The 16,280-nt window shown below is 39.0% G+C and overlaps 1 protein-coding gene and 1 non-coding gene across 2 annotated transcripts in view; one reads left to right on the top strand and one right to left on the bottom strand.

The window, feature by feature from the left end:
* The window catches only part of POU6F2 (POU class 6 homeobox 2), a 527,063-nt gene that overhangs the window by 492,239 nt on the left and 18,544 nt on the right, over window positions 1–16,280 (bottom strand). The window lies entirely within an intron of this gene.
* LOC138158536 (U6 spliceosomal RNA) lies at window positions 13,149–13,255 on the top strand. Its single transcript, XR_011167663.1, has one exon. It is a non-coding gene; the product is annotated as a U6 spliceosomal RNA (small nuclear RNA).

The following is a 16,280-nucleotide window of genomic DNA, read 5'->3' as shown; positions in this document are numbered from 1 at the left end:
GAAATAAATGACTTTGGGGAACAGATCACAGGCTGAAAAGAGACACATAGAACCTAGAGGAGAAGGAACCCAGCAAGAGGAAATTCTATTCTGATTCTCATGAACAGTGAGGAACTGGTTGCAGGAGGTGGGGCTGATAGGAACCTTCAGAGGAAGTAACCACTCCTTTTGAGAATTTGTGATAGAAAGAGAAAAAGCTGATCATAATCTAACATGCCCCCTTGATTTGGGGAAACCAGATTTCAAAGGGTTTGAAGGAAAAATAGTTAGATCCCAAGGACTAAAATTCTATAGAGAGAGTGAACCCAAGATAGATGAGAATCAAGAACTTTTGAAGAAATAAGGAGAAACAATCACAATGAAAAAAATTGTCTAAATAAACTGATGTAGATATACTGGGAAGTCACTGTCTACCTTAGGTTTTTTTAAAGATAAGGGCAGAAAAATGGAAGGAAGGGAAGGTGGCAGAGTTTGAGTGTGAGTATGGTACAGTCCTATAAGAATGATGTCAAGAATGTTCAAATTTAGAATGCACTGAGGTGGACGTAGTCTAAGAAAACAAAAATGGTTTGTGTTGTTACATTTAAAACCTTCAATGTAAAAGGAAAGAGGAGGAACAAAAAAGGGCAGGATCCTTGCTTTAAGGGGATCAAACAATTGCAGCTGACAACAGGGAGAAGCCATAGCTGCTCAGTGTTTATTTTTTTTGCCTTGGTTTTCTCTGCCAAGTAGAAGGGCCATTGCATTGGAAATGACAAGACAAGATGGGCTTCAAGGGAGGTAGTTGAGGATCTACCATCTTCCAAGATGAGGAGATAGTAAGAGAGCCCTCAGCTGCCCCTGAGGGATTCAAATCCCATGGACTGCATCAACTGAATCTATTGGTACTGAAAGATTTTGTGGATGTGATTCCTGAGCAGCTCTCAGTGATACTTGAAAGATCATGAAAAAAGACCATCACAGTTCTAGTGAAATAGAAATGTCTTCATTATTTTCCAAATAAGGGAAATAACAGAAGCTGCAAACCATAAGCTAGTGGGCTTGACTTAGATTCCTGAGAATCTAGAACAAATCATTAAATAGATGGTTGGAGCAGATCTAGACAAAGAGCTATCCACCAAATGGATAAATAATCACATGATATCTGGGGAATAATCAGGAGCTGATCTTATGAAGAATAATGATCTCTACCTCTCTCTGAGAAGCAGGATGATATGGTGGAAAGCAAGGCAATCATGGAGTTAGAGACCTTGAGGTCAAATTCAGCCTCTGATACTCAGTGATCACAAGAGGTCACTCGGCCTCTCTGGGCCTCAGTTTCTCATCTGTAAAATTGGATCATAATTCCTTCTCTCCCTGCCTCATAGGGTATCATGAAGAAGGCACTTTGTAAACCTTAAGGCACTTGAGAAACATGAGTTGTTACTATCAGCTCGAGGAACTTCAAACAGCCAGAGTTCTTGGAGAGCAAAGTGCTCCCAGAGGTGCCTTCATAGCACCTTGAAGGACTTGGAAGTAAATAACATCTTCCCAGACATTAGAGAGAGCTCCACTGTCCTCCAAGAGTGAAATGACCCCTCTAGCAGAAACGCTTCGGCCTCTCACCAAAGAGCTTGCGCTTTCAGTGTTGCTGTAGGATAGGACTCTCAGCATCCTTAAGCACACACATCAGGGAGTTCTCCTCCAGCCCAGTCTCTGTATTTGAAGAGTTGAAGCACTTTCTCAGTTTCACTAAGATTTCCTGCACTTTTCTCTCTTGGGAGGGAAAATGAAAAGATTCCAATAGTGAAATGGACAGGCCTGGTTCTTCTTAAAAGTGATAGACTAGAGCCATACCTAGGGTGAGGCCAAAGTATTTTACCTAAGTGAAGAAAAAGATTTAGAGTGGATGATAATGTCATGTCTGTGCCCCAAAGGAGCAGAAGGTGAAGCAGGTGTGAGCTCAAAAACTGGATGGGGTGCGGGGGGGGCGGGGGAAGCAGAAGCTGAATTTCTGGTCTCTGTGAGGGGAAAATTGACTACAGCAGCAACTCTCTCTGAAGCCCATAAAGAAACCTTTCCTTTCCATCTTCTCCCCCATCAATGCACACACACACACACACACACACACACACACACACAGACCCACAGACACCCACACAGAACTTCCCATTCCTTTCATGTTTTTCTGATGTCTAATCCACCCTTTGTGCAAGCAGTGACCTTCACCTCACTAAGGCTAAGTAATCCTAGGGCTACTCTTCCTCGCCTGTGCTGTATAGTAAGGAATCTAATCAAAGTTAGCATAGAGAAATGGGGTGGAGGGGGAGTGGAAGGGAGTGAGCTTTTCTATGGTACCTACTATGTGCCAGGCACTGTGCTAAGACTTTTTAAAAAAAATATTATCTCATTTAAGCCTCAGAGTAACCCCAGGAGGTAGGAGCTGTTATTATCCTCATTTTACAGCTGGAAAAATGAGGCAGATAGAAATTAAGTGATAAACACAGGTGAAATGACTTGGCTGGGGTCACACAGTTAGTAAGTGTCTGAGACCAGATTTAAACACGCTTTTCTCACTCCAGGCTTACTGCTCTAAGCCTTGTACCAATAGTTGCCTCTAGCATAGGAAAAATATGGAAACTTCAATCCTATGGGTGGGTCCAGAAGACATCCCAGGAAGAAATACGGTCTACTATATGTACACCAGAGTAGCTATAGACGGAGAGGCCCATCATCAGTAGACTGGGCCCTTGATGATGAATTCTTTCATCGTGGAAGCCCGTAAAGCAAAGAAAAATACCCAATGTTCTTCAGTCCAGTGTGGCCCCCTTTTGCTTCTGCTATAATAATGGTGATGTCATCAAAAGGAGACAGGGCAAAGGCTGCTGAGAATCACACAATTTTCAGCTGTCTATAAACTTTCAGTTGATTATTGGTACTCTAAATACAAGATGCTTGTCCAATGACCAAAGAGAGGACAGACTGCTGGAGGAACTTAATCATCTCAATCTTGTCATTCTTTTTTTTCTTTCAATTTTTCCATTCTTGAACAAAACCAGAAGAAGGACATTTCATTAAAATGGAGGGATGACTCAATGGTACCCTTTGGAGAGGCAAAGAATGGTACCTTCAATGGCATAAAGAAGCATCAGTTCACAGAATTGAATCTCATATTGTGGTACTGATAAGTATTTGCCAAAGGCCCACTATGGTAATAATTGCAGCTCACGAAGGACATTAGTTTCTGAGGATGGTGAGATAAAGAAAGTCTATGAATAATTTGATATGACTCATAATTCACTCAACATACTCACTAATACTCTGTTAATTCAAAGCAAAAGTGGGAAAAAGTGAGGATGATGAGAATCATGAGAAATCATGGTTAAGAAAAAAATGACACTATAAGGCATAATACAGACGACACTGAAGCCCATGCCTTTATATCATAAGCTCTTTTTGTTTGATTGAGAAAACAATTTGTAAACCTCAAATGACATCCAAAATTAAGTATGTGTTATTTTAACAGATAGTGAAAGAACCATTATTGCTATGGGAGGGATTTCCAAGTCAGCTCACGGTGAGTAATCTGACCACTGACTTGTCAAGGCAAAGATCAGGATTAGCAAAAAGCAGGAAGAAAGAATCATGATGAGAAATTTTATTTATGATATTTAGGAGCAACTTTACCCAAAACCATTTAAATAAATAATTAGAAAACTGAAATGGGAAATGGGCATCAGAAATGGCATCAACCCTGATTACAAAGATTTTATACAGAAGTTTAACATCTATAAAGCTATTGCCATAACAGATCAAAAGAGCCCAGGTAGGGGAGGCTAGGTGGCACAGTGAATAGAGCACTGGCCCTGGAGTTAGGAGGACCTGAGTTCAAATCTAGACTCAGACACTTAACACAAAAACTAGCCATGTGACCTTGGGCAAGTCACTTAACCCCAATTGCCCTCCAAAAGAAAAGCAAAAAACAAACAAACCAGGAAGCCTCTTAGCAAACATTTTGTTTACTTGCCTAGTAGTGGAAAAAGGCATTACTAGTATAGAATATAAACTCATTTGGAAAGTCTTATGAAGGAGCATAGAGAATGATAACAAACAGCATCATCTCATAAAGCAGTGAGGTGGTAAAAATTATTTAAAGAAAATTTAACTATAACCTTGGGCAAGTTACTTAACCCCAATTGCCCTCCAAAAGGCAAAAAAAAAAACAGAAAATTTAACTAAGCAAAGTCATCCCCAAAATATTTAAAGATATAAATAGAACAACAGGCTAAAGAAAATATCTGTAAATATTACTGACAAAGTATTTTCATCATCGGGGAAAGTGGAATAGCAGCTCTTTGACCCAAACATTATATGTATGTGCTCAGGGGTGAGGTAGAATGGCATTAATGAGAATAAAAAAGAAAGCATTGAAATTGGGCCAAGTGTGCATAAAGGGGATCTGCACTGGAAGAGATAATTGTGAGAACATGAAGGGATGCATATGCAAGGTATTTGAAGGAAGGTAAGATGTTGAAAGATGAGAAAAAGTCTTGGACATTATAAAAACAAAAGTCAACAAAAAAGGAAGCTGAGGAAACCTCAAGTTATTTACCTATAGGCCTGCTTCTCTGCCTATACAACGTGTTATGCAAATCATCTATACATGAATCAACAGCATAGTCAATGAAGGTATTAGTAGAGAGCAGGAATGCTTTTACAAGTGATATTCAACAGCGCAACATATCTTCAGCAATTTAGAAACTGACCAAAAGTTGTCAAGAATATGAGATGTCTTCATACTTAATGTTTATTGATGATTGAAAAAAAGACTGATTTGATATCTCAAAGTATCACCTTAAAGTTTTTCCACCCAACAGGGTCTCACCCATCCATACATCAAAATCATTCAAGATTCCTTGAAAGGCCTAACAACATAAATAAGTGTGTTCAGTGACTTGGATCATAGATATCAGATGGAGTTGATGCCTCTGTTATCTCCCTGTTTTACAACAGAGAGCTAGGTGCTTGAAAAAAGCATTTGCCATCGGGAAAAAGAACATCTAATACAGAGTCTAAGTTGAAGAGGGTTGTTTCTCTGTGGATTGTGAGATCTTCCCAAAGATCCTGTTTGTGAATGACATCAAACCTGGTTGCATTGTGTCCTGGAACATTATAGAGCCTTCTGGAGATCTGCAACAACTTACATGAGTTTGATATGACTGTCTCCACAGACATGACCAAGTGGTCAAGGAATGTATACTGCCCACATTACAATGTGCATTTGGACAGACAACCAATAGAGAGAGTCTCAGTGTGTATATTCCTTAGTCAGACAGTACAGAAGGATAAGTTGAGCACAGTTAAATAAGAGAACAAATATTTTATTAAGCACCTATTAGATACCATGTACTATGCACTGGAGAGGGTTTTTTTTGGGGGGGGTGGAGTTCTTTTTATGTTGGGCCTATGATTTCATCAGGGTAGAGAACTCTAGGTGAGAAAACTCCCCCCACCAATTAAGAGTAGAAAGTCTGCAATGTATAGTGTATGGAAATTGCCTGGGGGCTCTGAGGAGTGATGTCATTGCCCAGCGTCACATAGTCAGGCTGTGCCATAAGTAGGAACTGAACCCAGATCTCCCTGAGTCCCCAAATCTCCATTATGTCTTGCTCCCTTTCTCACTGGGGGCACAAGAGGTACAAAGAAGAAAATAAACACTCTTGGTCCTCAAGGGACTGATAGACTACCCCGGAAAAACAACGTGTTAATGGAAAAATAAAGACAAACTAAACACACGTTAAATGCAAAGTAATTTTAGGAGGGGAGAATACTGAACACTGGAAGGATCATGAAGTACTTCCTGGAGGAGGCAGCTCTTGAACTGAAGCTTGAAGCAAGATGGGGAGAGAAATACAGGAGAGGATATCATTCCATTGCATGTCATGTATCATATTGGGTCGGTTTCTGATCTTGTATGTGGCAAATTTTATTCATGTGCTTAAAAGCATGATTCTGAGAAAGGGTCCCTAGGCTTCAACACACTGCTGCCCATGGATGCATCACACACACACACACACACACACAGACACACACACACACACACACACACACAGTTAAGGACCCCTGGTTCCAAGACTCTCATTTTATAGAAAAGGAAACTGAAGGTTCACCAAAAGCATGGGCTTGCTCAAGGTCACACAAAGTTTCTGACCCCAAATCCAGTGTTCTATTAAATACCTTCCAGGCATGATAAGGCAATGAGAAGTTTTGTTTTGTTTTGGTCTAGACTTGTTATTTCTTTGCTTTGCAAGTAACTTAAAAAACAAACCACAATCTCTATCTGCCCCCCCCAGGGATTTATATTCTGCCATGCAATAAAACATGTAAATAGATGAACAATACAAGATAATTTGAGGTTGGAGAGATCCTTAGAAGAAGGACTTCCTGAGAGAAGTAAACTCTCTATTCCAAAGGAGTGAAAGTGAGGGTGACATGTGTGTCAGGCAGGTGGGCCAGCCCCAGCAAAGGCTCAGAGGAGGAGATGGAGTGCTAATTTTGGGGAATAGATTCCAGGCCACGTTGAATGGAACACAAAGAGTGTGAAAAGGAGAAATCTCTTGTAAGTTTGGAAAGGGCTTTGAGAGATTATAAAGGGCTTTAAATGTCAAAGTGGGGTGTTATATTTTATCTAAAGGGCAAGGGGAGTCAATGGTTTCTAGGCAGAGGAGCAGTATGGCCAGACTTCATACAACACAGGAATTTTACAAAGTAAGTCCCCCTTTTTATATTAACTGAACGGTTTCAATCATGGGCAAGAATGTGAAATGAATAAAAGGAGAGATAAATGCTTTTCCCAGGATATTATTCCACACAGCAAGGAGAGAGTGTTGGAAAGCTGTCCCAGAAAGCCATCCTCAAATTTGCATCAATCAGGTGTCAAGCACAATGCCTTCACAGAAATTCCAATTTGAAATTTGGTTCTTCATGATGAACATAATGCTAGTTGAATCATTGTGGGCTATGAATCTGGTCAGCTTCTTGAACCACCTGATAAGCAAGGGCTTAGGTGGTAAAGTCCTTCTCCATTGCTTTCCCCTCCCTTATGAGATGACTTTTCCATGTCTCAGTAGGAGAGGGTCCTAACTGTGGCAAGTGTTCCCTGGTGTCAAATGTTGGGTGTGAGCTATAGACAAGCAATGGTCCTTTGGGCCAAGGCATTAACTGCCCATCCAATGAAATAAAGAATTCCCCCATACTGGGCAGAACCCTTGGACACAATTTATAACAATCTTTGTGCCTGATTGCCTGATAATCAGGTCTCTGACACTCAGAGGGGAAATAGATAAATGCAGTATTTCTCCTAGGCCACTTTACCCAACTTGCCCTTGGAGGGTTAGGGTCCCCAAAAGGTTGCCTTATGGTCACTCCTCCCAGGTTCCTGGGGGTGACTCTCAGGGGCTCAGGTGCTGTTGTTCACAGATCCTACTTCCTAGAAGTCTTTTTCTTCCCTCCCAGTCTCAGAGAGCAATGCATTCCTCTTAGGAATATGGATTCCAGGCTTTGGTGTATCTATTGTGTCCACAACCAACATTTCTCTTTGCGATTTGGGGTCACAATCCATGAAACTGCTGCCATTTTAAATTGTCTTTCCATATCATGTAGATACTTCCTCTCCCATCACTCATTGCTTCCATGACTGGTTGCCAGTGAGATCTCTGGATCCCCTGGAACTCACATAATCAAGAGTGAGGGAGGAGGAGACAGAATGAAAAAGCTCATATTCCCTTCAAGAAATTCACTCAGGATCAATAGTGCTATTCTAAAATGGGCTTCCTATTTTCTGTGTGCCATCATCTGTCTTTATCCAATGATAAAGACACTTGTTCACACCTAATTTATATTTTTAGTTCAATGATTTGATTAATCTGTCTGAAGCTGCTATGATTGCATTAATTGGGGATGGGATTAGAAACCTCTAATCCACACCCTTACACAAACTTCTTTGTGGTCTAGAAACTAAGGATTCTCAAGCATTCAGCAGAATCCTTGAGTCATTTTCTGCAAAAAAAAAAAAAAAACATGAAAGGATTGGATTCATTCAGTTTTATAGACTGAGACATATTCAGGACCTCAGAGCTCAATTAACCCAACCCTCTCATCGTCTAGATGAGCAATAGAATCCAGGGTGGTGAAGTGATTTGCCAAATATCACACAGCGGCTGAGCTGGGCTTAACTTTAGTCTTATGGCTGCAAATATGTGATATTTTCCACTGTATCTAGAAACTTTGTATATATCACTTCTCCTGTAGTGCTTTGGCTGCTTTTCTTGTCTGTTATTAGATGTGTAAAATGGGACTGTCCCATTGGATAAGTTGCATTTAGTAGGGCAACTATGCTTCCAATAAGTTATCATGATTTCATGAGAATTATTGAGATAATGTGGTTAGGGTAAGAGTGCTAGCCTTTAAAAATCCTTATAATGCTCTTTCCCTCTTTCTTGTAAATATGAGAATGGCACCCAGTTTTTTTTTGCCAGTTTCTCTAAATTATTAACAGTAGACCAATAAGTTTGGATTCAACCCTCTTTCCCATAGCTGCATTATTTAACCTATGAATCAGAGTTGAAGGATTAGTCTGACAATATGAAATATAGAAACCAGAAATTTAGCTGACATTAATTACCATGAATTTCATCTGGTCTCTTTTTCACTAATCTATGTGTACTAACTGAATCAAGCACTGGAAACATATATCTTTGTCAGTTGGTTTTATAAATAACGTTGAGATCCATGAATGAAAAGAAGTAGAGTATTTTGTTCAGCTGAGTCGATGGTTTGGAACACAGAAGTTTTAAAACCATAATGCACTTGATTGATTAAAATCTGTTCTTTCTTTATTTGTTACTGAATAAAGTAATACTTCCTTTGTGGCTATTTTAATTGGGTGGATTATTCAATACAAGAATGGTAAAGGTCTGTTCCTGAGAAACATCTTAACTATCAATTCAGTTTCTTACCTGCTGATTCACTTCACAAAGGAGACAATTAAAAGCAAATTCCATTAGTAGGTTTTTGTATTTTTAAAGTTTGCGTTAAAAGACAGAGAGGATGAAATATGGAGGCATAAATAACTAGGACAGAATGACTTGGGTATCGTTCCAGGGTGCTGTTTGGAAAGGGGGCTGATAGCAGATGCAGTTATTCGGTACCCTAAAGTACCCATGGCTTGTCCCAATCTCCCCTTCCCCCTTTTGCCTTACCCTGACCCAGTCTCCAAAGCAAAGTCTCTGTAAATCACTCTCTGCTTAGCTAAGGGTTTCTTTGTACCCTGCGACCAGAGAGTAGTTTGTGGTGCTTTTACTCATGAAAACAAATCCCTACTTACATTTACATTGAGTTATCTTATAAATCTCTTTGCAGAATGCTCAAATGTCATTTATGTCAAATAGTACCCATTCATGATTCTGTTGGATTTTTTTTCAATATCTAGCCCATAAGAGGGAGATGGCCAACCTATGCAACGTCTTTTAATGTTCCAAGAGCATCTGCCAGTCAAATAACCTCTTTATTTTGGAAGTGAATCCTCCACCATCCAAATCTATTATGCATATTTTCTTTATAATAAACCAGGAAAAAGGGTGGCTAGGTGGCACAGTGAATAGAGCACCGGCCCTGAAGTCAGGAGGACCTGAGTTCAAATCTGGCCTCAGACACTTAACACTTACTAGCCGTGTGACCTTTGGCAAGTCACTTAACCCCAATTGCCCTGCCTTCCCCCCTCAAAAAAAATGAAAAAAAAACCCCAAATCTACTACATCCATCGATTCTCTTTGCAAAGCACCCCTCAACTATCTTGCAACCCTGCTCAATTTTAGAAGACATTTCATAGCAGATATTTCTTCTACCCTCAAAGAAAACAAATTGGAACACTGACTTTGTTTTTTTTTTAATTCTGAACTCACACACAAAGAGCATTTCCATATACAAAGTGGGACAGAAAAAGATTATATATGAAACTACAAGTCTCTCCTGTGTTTGGCTTGCTTTTATTTTTAAGAATATAATAAATTCAATATGGAACTTTCAAAGCTGCCCGGCTTGTCTTTGCTTCCTTCTGGCCTTCCTTCTGTTCTCTTCTTACTTACAGCTAAATAACTTTTCTGAAAATCTTAATTCGCAATTGTTGACCTAATGCTTTGAAAACATAAAGGCTGTGACAGTTTGCTTATTTAAAACGTCAGTCTCGTATTCAGTTCTTATTTTGAAAACCTTAAAAATGGTAAATTAAGAATTTTAGAAAAAATTTTGTTTGTTGTCTTTTAGGTATAATAAGGTTGATAAAATAGGCAGCCTAGCGGTGGATAGAGAGAAAACCTTGATGTCAGGAAGACATCCAAGATGTCTGTGTCCAAGCCCTCCTTCCTCCCTACAAAAACACAGACACACATTCCAACTATGAGACCCTGAGAAAGTCACTCAATCAAAATATTTTAAGTGACCATTTTAAAATAAGGTGTTCTTAACTCTTCACCAAAGCTGGAAACAGTGTCACCAAGATGTCAGTGAAAATATGCCCTATCTTAGCATGTGCCATTAAGAGCCAGGAATTTGGTATGTAAAATTAACAGTAGTGTAATATAATTTGAAACTATATAATAGCGTTATAAGGAAAAGCAATATAACTGATTGTCTTGTTAGTGGAGTGTATGTTAAGTTGTCATACGTAGATATTAGGTATCTAATAGGTTTCTACTGTAGTGATCTGCTTCCTTTGTTATTTGTCGTCCTAAAGACTTTTTAAAAAAATAAGTCCATCCTTAAACTTAAAAAAAAGTCACTCAATCTGTGAGGGGCCCAGGCAATACTCTACACCTCTAAGCTGCAAGAGAGTTATCAATATGCTTTAGTAGAATGAGCTCCTTCATAGGCATTGCCTACAACCAATGAACTTTCAGGATTAGATCCCCAAAATAGTCCAAAAACATCTTCCAGGTTTCTTGTAAAATCATAGGAAATCCCTATTCTGTTGCCTATTTTCAGTTTCTCACATGTTGGGAATTATGAGTATGTTTCTTTAAGAACCAAATGGAAGATGAAAGGCATTAAGATGAGAATAAGAGGAAAGCAGCATGGGTCAGTGTAACCAGTGTAATGAGAGCTGATTTTGGCATCACAGACCCCAAGTGTGATTCCCCAGCTCTGTTACTTATGAACCGCATGGCCTTGAGCAGGCCTTTTATTTCCTTGTCCCTAAATGAGAAGAGTGGACTAGACAGGGGCCACTAAGGCCGGCTCTTTGTGTGTGATCCTGTGAACATCCCCCCAGGTTCTGGTTTTAAATTTTTGATGGTCTTAGATTTGAAGTCATGTGACTACATGATTCCTGAAATATTTATTTACTAAAGATATTTCCTAAGTCAGCAAAATGAGAAGTATACTGAAGAATGTGTGAAGGCCCATTGATGAAACTGAAAAGATAATATTCAAAAGGAACGTGCATTTATTAAGCACCTCCTACTGTGTGTGGGGTTCTGTGCTAAGGGCTTTACAAGTATGATCTCATTTTACACACACAACAACTCTGGGTGCTGTTATTATCCTCAGCTTACAGTTGGGGAAACTGAGGCAAGCAGAGGGCAGAGGTTGTCATCCAGCTGTTAAGGGTCTGAGGTCACATTTGAACACAGGTGTTCCTGACTCCAGGCCCAGTGCTCTAACCACTGCACCTTCTTGCTGCCTTTTTAGCCAAGAGATTCATTTTACATTACATTAGTGCAATCCTCGTCCCAGTAAGCCTGATTTGGGAGAGGTAAGCATTCATAAGATCACAGATTTAAAGCTGAAAGTAATTTTATGAGCTGCCTTATCTCACCTCTTCATTTAACAGGTGAAAAACTGGAACCCATTGAGCTAAGGGCATGTGCCTATGGGCACACAAATATTAGAGATTCAAGCTCAGGTCCTCTGACTCTAGACCCAAAATTCTGCCCACAACCCCCCACTGATTATGCTGACTCTAGTGAAGGACACAGCTTCTGGAGACCTAGGTTCAAATTCTATGCCAAGCCCTTACTGATTGTGTGACCATGGACAAGTCACCTAACCTCTCTGTGCTTCAGTTTCTCTATTGACAGAAATGATACTTGATCTACCTATGTCACAGGACTGACCTTTGATAACCACCTTGCAAACCTCTAAGCACTTTGAGATGTGAGTATTCTGTTTTATTTTTTCTATGGCTAGTGTGAGATGTTTTTTGGAAGAGACCAAATCCATCTCAGGTCTAGCTTTCAGACCTATGAATGCCTGAATGCTTTCTCTTGATTCAAAAACAGAAGAAATCCCCACCTCAGGGGTTCAATATTTGAGCCAAATTCCCCCAAGCCTTTCCCTCTCCCTTTTTTGCTCAATCTCTGACCTTGGGTCTTGTACCCCACAAAGCATCACTTCTGTCTACCATTCAGCCAACATCTTGTCAAACTGGCCTGCAAGATTAAGTTTCCTGATTCTGAATTCAATATTGCAACCCTAAGGATATAAGAACCAAGCTGGAACATTCTGTTTAAAAAAAAATGGATAAAATTGTTTCAGCTCTGAGACCACAGTTTGCCCTGACTCGAATGATAAATCATCATGAGTGACACTAAGTGAAATGAGTTGGATGTTCTCTGCTTTATTCAGGCCCATTAGGAGGCCCTTTACATGTGCTACAGCTTTCCACCTTCCCTCTGAAAGGCTGGGGGAGTATCATTGACCGGTCCCATTCAAGGTTCTGGCGAGTGCCCATTCTGTGGACAGTGGCACCCATACAGTGTTCTGTTGGGGCAAGGGTTGTGACATGATTATATTGCATGGATTCTTAGATAACTCTCATATCACACAGTCAGAATGAATTTTTTGCACTTGACACAAGTACATTTACACAAAATATTGAGGTTATCTTGTTAATGGGGTGATTGTAGATTCCCAAAGTGGCCATCTCTGTGCAACTGTAGTGCTGTGGCTGAAGTCAGGGCCACCCAGAATCAAAGGCACTAATGTCTCTAAGCATCAGTTTCCTCATATGAAAAGTGGAGATAATTATGGCCACACTGCCACGGGGTGATTTTGAAGTTTGAACCATATGTGAAACCTAGAAAGTGCTTTGCATAGTTTAAAATTCTCTGTTTGCGCTCTCTTCAGCAGCACATATACTAAAATTGGAATGATACAGAGAAGATTAGCATGGTCCCTATGCAAGAATGACATGCAAATTTATGAATTGTTCCATATTTTCAGACTTTATGACCAGACATGAGTTAGAGAGCATTATAAAATGCAAAATGGATAATTTTGATTACATTAAATTGAAAAGTTTCTGTACAAACAAAGCCAATGCAACCAAGATTAAGAGGGAAGTGGAAAACTGGGAAAGAATTTTTACAACCAATGTCTCTGATAAAGGCCTCATTTCTAAAATATGCAGAGAATTGAGTCAAATCTATAAAAATAAAAGTCATTCCCCAATTGATAAATGGTCAAAGTATATGAACAGGCAGTTTTCAGAGGAAGAAATTAATGATATCTATAAGCATATGAAGAAATGCTCTAAATTACTATTGATTAGATAAATGCAAATCAAAACAACTCTGAAGTACTACATCTCACCAGTCAGATTAGCTAAGATGACAAAACAGGAAAATAACAAATGCTGGAGAGGATGTGGAAAAATTGGAACACTAACGCATTGTTGGTGGAGTTGTGAACTGATCCAATCATTCTGGAACTATGCCCAAAGGGCTATAAATAATTTCATGCCCTTTGATCCAGAAATATCACTTCTAGAGTTGTATCCCAAAGAGATCAGAAAAGTGGGAGGAGGACCCATATGTACAAAAATATTTATAGCAGTTCTTTTTGTGGTGGCAAAGAATTGGGAATTAAGGGGATGCCCATCAATTGTAGAATGATTAAACAAGTTGTGGTATATGAATGTAATGGAATGCTATTGTGCTATAAGAAATGATGAGCAAACAGACTTCATATTTACCTGGAGAGGCATATACAAACTGATGCTGACTGAGAAGAGCAGAACCAGGAGAAATTTGTACACAATTACAGACACAACATACGTGTGACGACCAACTTTGATAGGCTGGACTCTTCTCAGCAATGCAGGGTTATAAGACAACTCCAAAAGACTCATGATGAATAGAGATGTCTACATTCAGAGAAAGAACTAGAGAGAACAGAGTTTGAATGCAGATTGAAGCAATCTACCTACTCTCTTTCTTTTTCTTCTTTGGTTTTGTTTCATCTTTCCCATTGTTCAATCCATCCATTACAATCCTATACTTGATTGTATGCCATCATGGGGGGGTGGAGAGAGGGGGAGAAAATTTGAAACTCAAGATATTGTGGAACCGAACCTTGTAAACTAAAAGTAAACAAACAAATTAATAGACTTTTTTTTAAATGCTCTGATATTTAATTTAGTTCAAGATATTTAATATTATTAATTTAATAGTAGTTGTGGTTGATATTTTTTATTTTCATGCTTTCTTCTCACTCTCCCATATAAAAGCTCTGGGGCTTTAAAGATCTGGTTAAATGTCACATGACTCTCAAAAAGAGGGAGCAGTTTCCTTGGCACTCTTTGGAGAAAGATTATAGGTCAAACATTGGGACATGATTTATTCTTTTTTATTTTAAAAGTGACTAGCATTCCTTAAGGCATAGGTAGATTTAGACCCATAAAAGACCCTAGAAGTCATTGATCCCAGCTCTCTTGTTTTACAGATGAGGAAACTGAGACTAACAGGCATTAAATGATGTGCCAGTCTGAGGAAAGATTTGAACACAGGTCTTACTGTCTCCATTGTACCATATTACCACTAAGGTTCTTGGTCACTAGGGATAGGAAATTTTTTAAATTAAATTTTATGTTTATTTTTAGTTTCCATCATTCATTTCCACAAGATTTTGAATTACACATTTTCTCCCCATCTTTCCCCTACCCACCACCCCAAAACAGTGATCCCACTGTATACCTCCTACCCCAATCTGCTCTCTCCTATATCCTCCCCCATTCCTCCTCCAACTTTCCAGTAAGGCAAGATGGATCTCTATACCCCAGTGCCTGTATATCGTATTTCCCAGTTGCATGTAAAATAATAATAATAATTATATATATATTAAATGTTTGATTTTAAACTTTGAATTCCATATTCTTTCCCTTCCTCCCTCATCACCCACCCTTACTGAAAGATGAGCAATTCAATATAGGTTGTACACGTGTAGCTATGCAAAACATTTAGGAAATTTTTTAATAGAAATATTTCTAAATATTGATCATGAATTCACTAATGAAATAAGTAATATTGGGCACCAAAACTGATTCAAGTTGGTGACATTCAGTAGTTGCATTGAAGAGGATCCCCTGTAACAGTGTATGTCTATAAAGTCCTTTAAGGCATCCGCTAAGCGTGCATTTCAAGTTATTATTATTCTAAGGCATTCTTGAATTTGCGAGTATATTTACAAAGTAGCTGGTAGGTGCTGTCTCTACCACACACTGGGCCATGTGACCCTGTGCAAGTGTCTAAGTCTCAGAGTGTCCCAGGCACCTCTAAGACTCCAAGTTGCAGAGAAGGGCAGATCTGTGTTAGTGGAGGGAGTTTCCACACAGAGAGTTCCCAGTATCAATTAAGTCAGAGGGTCCTGTCCCTGCCCCCTTCCACGAGCTTTACAAGCTACACCTGCATCTATCAGCCTTGAAATTCTTTTGTTGGTACAAGAACCTAGAAACTTGTTTCTTTTTTTTTTAACATTGGTTTAAAATTCATATCCCTTGGTTGTATGTTGTGGTTTTGGTTGTTTTTTTTTTTTTTTGGTAATTTTTAAAAATTTTAAACTTAAATACAAAATGAGAAAGAAAAAAAAACATTGCTACAAACACAGTAGATCATAAGAGAGAATTCAATATAAGACAACAAATTTCCATTTCAAGAAAACCTATCTAATAAATACTATACATTGTTTTCAAAGCTGCCCAGCTTTTCTTTGCTTCCTTATTGGTCTTCTTTTGTTCTCTGCTGTGCACTTTTTACTTTATTTTCCCCCTCCTCCCCTAAGGAGGATATAATTAAGCATGTAGATAGATAGATAGATAGATAGATAGATAGATAGATAGATAGATAGATAGATAGATAGATGATAGATAGATAGATAGATAGATAGATGATAGATAGATGATAGGTAGATAGATGATAGATAGATAGATAGATAGATAGATAGATAGATAGATAGATAGATAGATAGAT

The sequence above is a fragment of the Petaurus breviceps genome, unplaced genomic scaffold, assembly GCF_028583685.1.
Source record: "Petaurus breviceps papuanus isolate PSGF00001 unplaced genomic scaffold, PetGlider_PUasm1.0 174, whole genome shotgun sequence".
NCBI classification, from domain to species: domain Eukaryota; kingdom Metazoa; phylum Chordata; class Mammalia; order Diprotodontia; family Petauridae; genus Petaurus; species Petaurus breviceps.
This window is presented reverse-complemented; position numbering and strand designations above follow the sequence as displayed.